Below are 6,000 nucleotides of genomic sequence, written 5' to 3' on the forward strand. Positions count from 1 at the left end.
AAGATGAAGTAAATATTCCTGAATTCCAATCAAGAACAACTGCCAAGATTAGAAACATAGAAGTCGATATCCTTGGTATAGCAAAGCAGCTTAAATCACTTAATAAAGGCAAGACCTCTGGTCCAGATTCTATACCAGTCAGGTTCCTTTCAGAGTATGATGATATGATAGCTCCATATTTAGCAATTATATACAACTGCTCGCTCACAGAAAGTTCCGTACCTAAAGACTGGAAAATTGCTGAAGTCACACCAGTACTGAATAAGGGAAATAGGAGTAATCCGCTGAATTACAGGCCCATATCACTAATGTCGATTTGCAGTAGGGTTTTGGAATGTATACTGTATTTGAACATTATGAATTACCTCGAAGAAAATGATTTATTGACACATAGACAGGACGGATTCAGGATACGTTGTTCTTGTGAAACACAACTAGCTCTTTATACTCATGAAGTAATAAGTGCTATTGGCAGGGAATGTCAAATTGATTCCATATTTTTAGATTTCTAGAAGGCTTTCGACACCGTTCCTCAAAAGCAGTCTTCTAACCAAACTGCGTGCCTACGGAATATCGCCTCAGTTGTGCGAATAGATTCGTGATTTCCTGTCAGAAAGGTCACAGTTCGTAGTAATAGATGGAAAGTCATCGAGTAAAACAGAAGTAACATCAGACATTCCCCAAGGAATTGTTGTAAGCCCTCTATTGTTCCTGATCTATATTGATGACCTAGGAGACAATCTGAGCAGCCCTCTTAGATTATTTGCAGATGAGGCTGTCATTTACCATCTTATAAAGTCATCAGATGACCAAAACAAATTGCAAAATGATTTAGACAAGATATCTGTGTGGTGCGAAAAGTGGCAATTGAACCTGAATAAAGAAAAGTGTGAAGTTATTCACATGAGTTAAAGAAGAAGAAGAAAACCTTAAATTTTGATTGCACAATAAGTCACACAAATCTGAAGGCTGTAAATTCAACTAAATACTTATGGATTGCAATTACAAGTAACCTAAATTGGAACAATCACATGTTGTGGGTAGAGCAAACCAAAGACTGCGATTCTTTGGCAGAACACTTTGAAGGTGCAACAGGTCTACTAAAGAGACTGCTTACACCACACTTGTCCGCCCTATTCTGGAGTATTGCAGTGTGGTGTGGGATCTATGTCAGGTGGGACCAACGAATGACACCAAAAAAGTTCAGAGAATGGTGGCTCATTTTTTATTATCGTGAAATAGTGGAGATAGTGCCGCAGACATGATACATGAATTGGAGTGGCAATCATTAAAACAAAGACGTCTTTCGTTGTGATGGGATCTTCTCATAAAATTTCAATCACCAGTTTTCTCCTCCAATTGCAAAAACATTCTGTTGGCACCTACCTACATAGGGAGAAATGATCACCACAATAAAATGAGAGGAATCGGGGCTCGCATAGAAAAATTTAAGAGCTCATTTTTCCCGCACGCCATTCGAAAGTGGAACGGTAGAGACAGCTTGAAGGTGGTTCTTTGAACCCTGTACCAGACACTTAATTGTGAATAACAGAGTAATCACATAGATGTAGTAGATCTTAAAATTAACACTCATGTGTTTATAATTGCAAATTTGCTCCTTAGTGTAGTCTTGAGTGTGATTTCAAACTCTGTTTTGAAAACGTCAACCGCATCTGGATCTGCAAATAACTTTACTCCTTATACATTCGATTGACAAATGCCATGACTGTTTTTAAACCCATCTAAGAGCTTGAAAAAGGTCTTTTCCTACATTTTTGCTTCTTATTGCAGTATCAGGCCAGTCAAAGGCATGCCTTTTTCACATTAGGTGAAATGAAGATAGCAAAGATCTTTGCCTACTTTCTCATGGTTGAATATTTCCCTATGAGGATTTTTCAAAGCTTGCTCTAGAAATTTAAAATTAGGCTCAAACTACACCCATTCTGAAATGGTAGAAACACCAACTCTGTAAGTAGCCACAAGAACATAGCAAGAAAATACACAGCCAGTGGAAATAAACAACCACTTGAATGCACTATTGTTGGCAGTATAGCTATAGGTAGACCGATCAGGTAGTGGCTACAGAAGCATCTCAGTCAGGCATTCAGCTCTCATAAGGCATGTTCAGAAAGTAAGTGTACTGTGACTGTGACCAGAGCAAGCATTGTGGGAAGACAGTAGTATGTAAGCTCACATTGTAGTGTGCAGTTGCATGAAAGATGTCAGTAAGAAATCCCACCAGGTGCTAGGCACGTGCTGAGATCCGCGTCCTTCTCACGGAAAGAATAACATGTACCAAAATTTTTTCGTGAATCAAAATGGTTTATGGTGAAGGTGTTTTATGAAGGGAACGAGTGCATTTAAGTGGTGTAGGGAGCTTAGTGGAGGCAAACCAAATGTTCATGTGCAGGGGAGTGGAAGACCATTTATTTTGACTGATGAGTTGGTGCAAAAAATTGAGGAAACTGTTTGTGAAACCTGCCAGTTGACAGTGGGTGAAATTTTTGCAATGTTTCCACAACTTTCTTGAATTCTCTTACATGAGGCACTTAGAGGAACACTTGAATACTGGAGACTGTGTACAAGATTGATCTCAAAACAGCTGAGAGGGCAGCACAAGAAAAATTGAGCCAGTGGCACAAGTGAGTTTCTTGAGGGACTTTCATTGGAAGGTTTCTGAGCTCTATTGTGACATGAGATGAAACGTGTGTCACTCATTACATGCCAGAAACAAAGAGACAGTCATCACAGTGGCATCACACCTATTTCCCACCTGCCGAAGAATTCAGGACAATTTTGGGCAAAAATGGCCTGTGTTTTGGGACCAAAAAGGTATAATTTTGGTTGAATTTCTGCCTCAGCTGGAGGCCATTGATGCACAAAGATATTTTGAGTTAAAAAAAAAATCTCATAAGGAGCTTTCAAAATGAAAGTAGGGGAATTCTGATGAGAGGCTAGCACATGTTGCATGAAAATACCTGTCCTCACACAGCCTTAGAAACCAAGGCACTCTTGGACTCATTTAATTTGGGATGTTCTGAACCAACCTCCATAGTACCCTGACTTGGTGCCTTCAGATTATCATCTTTTCACTTCCCAAAAGACACACATGAATGGAAATAAATTTTCAACTGGGGCGGAATGAGGTTCTAGAGTGGGGAAAGGAGCTGACGGGAGAGCTCTTCAAGGAGGGTACAAAGAAACTTTTGTCATGGCTGACCACAAGCGCTGAACAGGTTGGCAATTATGTGGAAAAATATTCAACAGGTGTATTAAAATAGCCTGTAATTTTTTTCAAATACACTTTTTCTAAAAAAGTCTAATGCACTTGCTTCCTGGACATGCCTCGTACTATTGATGATACATTTTTGAAATGTTAAGGCCGGTGGCTGTGCTGCTGTATCTTCAAGGTCTCTCAATGAGATAATGCAAAACTGCATGTTGCCCATGCTGGCTTGCCTTTCTGCAGTACACACGGTTTGGCTGTTGCCTTGGCCAGCACATCTCCAAATCTGTCACTCACTACAAAAATGTGGAAATCAGTTGTCCCCTATGTACGCTCAGGCAGCACAAGTAAACACATCTAAATAATCTGAGGAAAGGCACACCGGCTTGTTTAAACATGTTTACAGAATCTGGGGACATGAGCAGTGATACATGTTAACACTTCATCTGCAACTAAAGAGTCAGCAATAAACAGTGACAATGTTGTTATAGCTGATAGATGTGTTATTGTGCTTTGGAAGTACACAAATCATGTCAAAGTGTTAAAACTGTCTTAAACTCTGCAAATACTGTGTGTGTATTCATGAAAGGTAAACTTTTGAGACATCTTCAAATGAAAGTAAAACACACTATTTTCTGTAAATAGTGCTCCACCGCTACAACGTAGCTAAGGAATGACATCATGAAAACCAACAAAAGTGGCCATAATGTGTATTATTCACAGATAACTAGTTTTGCTCAAGTTGCCATCTTCAAGTCACCTACATAAAATAATGATGTTGAACCTTTGTATATAGGAGATACTCACAGATGAACATTACACCAGGTTAAAGGAAGCTTCTGTAAATACACATTATGGCAGCTTTTGGTGGTTTCCATGATGCTGTTCTTTGAAAACAAACCATGTAATGATTAGAAACATGGTTAAATAAGGAACTTCTCAATTACATAGAGGAGAACCAATAACAGGAACAGTAGTGATGGAGAAAAATTAGCAATATTGCATACAGACAATCTTTACTAGCTTTGAAAGTAATCGGACACTACAAGACTTAGTTGTGGGGTTTGGGTAATATGAGTTAAACAGGTCCATAGGTTAACTTTCAGAAGAGTACCGCAAGTTGTAGTGTTAAGAGATACAGGTACCTTCCCAACAACACCAAATTGTGATTTCTAGCCATTTTGAGAGTATGTCCATTGCACCCAGAGGCTAACACAAAGGGAGACTTCTATTGGCTGGAGAAATATTATCAAACACAAATGTGTAGAATATGCTAAAATTAACCTTTCTGGCAAATTAAAACTTTATGCCATTTTAGGAGTTGATCCTGAACCTCTTATGTGCTGCTAATAACTTTATGAAGAAAGATACATACTTTAGATTCCTTTCTTTCTATTTCCACATCGGCTCAGTTTTTTTAACGTTGGGTCAGTAAGTTAAGATGTTTTGTACTGGTTGATAAAGGACATGTGGGCTATTTCGTCATGTTTCGAAGATATTTGTTGTGGATGTACATTGATTCATGCACAGTAGTGTCTGAAGATGGAGCTTTGAAATGAATACCATTTCAACTGGTGAATAATAAATACTGCTGGATGGATAAAGAAATAAAACTAGGAGCATATAAAGTATGTATATTCCTTTGTGAAGTTAATATCCTCATGTTTGATCACTATGAAAGCTATAAGATTATTGAATGAAATGGTATTTCAATATTGAAGATTTGAGTTGTTTAATGATGTATGCGTAGATGGTGCAGGAAATAGAGTTGCCTACAAAATACAGATATTTGAAGCCTATCAAGGCACACAGTTTTCACATCTCAGCACAGTCCAAATAGCTCACATTCAGGTAAATCTCAACTTAATATTATTTTGGTTCTTTTAATCTTCAACCCTTTGTAGTATGGGTAGACAAAATGCACACTGTTGTAAATGATTAGTTACTGTACTGTAACTATTGAAATATTTTCAAGTAAAAACAAGCTATATCTGGTAGGTAACAAATGATTTAATCTTGTTACTTCCGTTGTTGTTTTGTATTTCATCTTCACAGATTTTTTTTGTTTTTTTTGTTTTTCAGGTACAGTAAAGTGGATGCTGGAGAGCTGTGTGGTTGCACAGGCAGCATAATGGTTTTCAATTGATTCTTAATGTTCATGAATTTGACCTTAAACTACTGTCTTAATAAGTGTAATACATCTAGAGTTGTATAATTGGGAATAATTGCTATGTAAATAAATATGATGTATAAGTTGATTGAATAAATGCTTAATAATTTAGTTCATTTGTCACTGGTATATCGCTTGTTCATTATGTGATCCAGTTGATGCTGTCCAGAAAAAAACATTGCAGTATTCAGTCACTAAATACACATACAAGCGAGAAATTGAACATTGTAGTTCAGGTTACAAATTTGTGTCGTCATTCATATTACAGTATATTGAAATGTAGAACTGGACAAAGCAACTTAGTAATGTATATTGGAGGTTAAAGCAATGAGAAAGGAATATCATTCATTCCAAGAGGAACTATGTGTAGTGGAGTTGTAAATGCCGCAAAAAGAATGCAAGCAGATGATGATACTCATAGCATTGCAAGTGAAATATGTCTGGTTAATAATGAAAATGTCAAAGAAACAAAGATGGAAACACATGAGATATTTGTTGAAACTGCTTGTGAGCACATAATATGAGTTAATAAAGGTTTATAACATTAAAGCTTTCATTTATTTATTTATTTTGTGTTCCATAGATCCATATGGAAACATACCCC

The 6,000-nt window shown here is 37.3% G+C and overlaps 1 protein-coding gene across 2 annotated transcripts in view; it reads left to right on the forward strand.

Moving 5' to 3' along the window:
- The window catches only part of LOC126249032 (peroxisomal targeting signal 1 receptor), a 244,690-nt gene extending 239,183 nt beyond the window's left edge, over window positions 1-5,507 (forward strand). For both annotated transcript variants that reach the window (XM_049950646.1, XM_049950647.1), the window contains exon 15: window positions 5,309-5,507. The gene's annotated coding sequence lies outside the window, so the exon portion shown is untranslated. The remainder of the gene's footprint in view (window positions 1-5,308) is intronic.
- Window positions 5,508-6,000: the final 493 nt, after the last annotated feature.

Source organism: Schistocerca nitens, chromosome 3 (assembly GCF_023898315.1).
Source record: "Schistocerca nitens isolate TAMUIC-IGC-003100 chromosome 3, iqSchNite1.1, whole genome shotgun sequence".
NCBI classification, from domain to species: Eukaryota; Metazoa; Arthropoda; class Insecta; order Orthoptera; family Acrididae; genus Schistocerca; species Schistocerca nitens.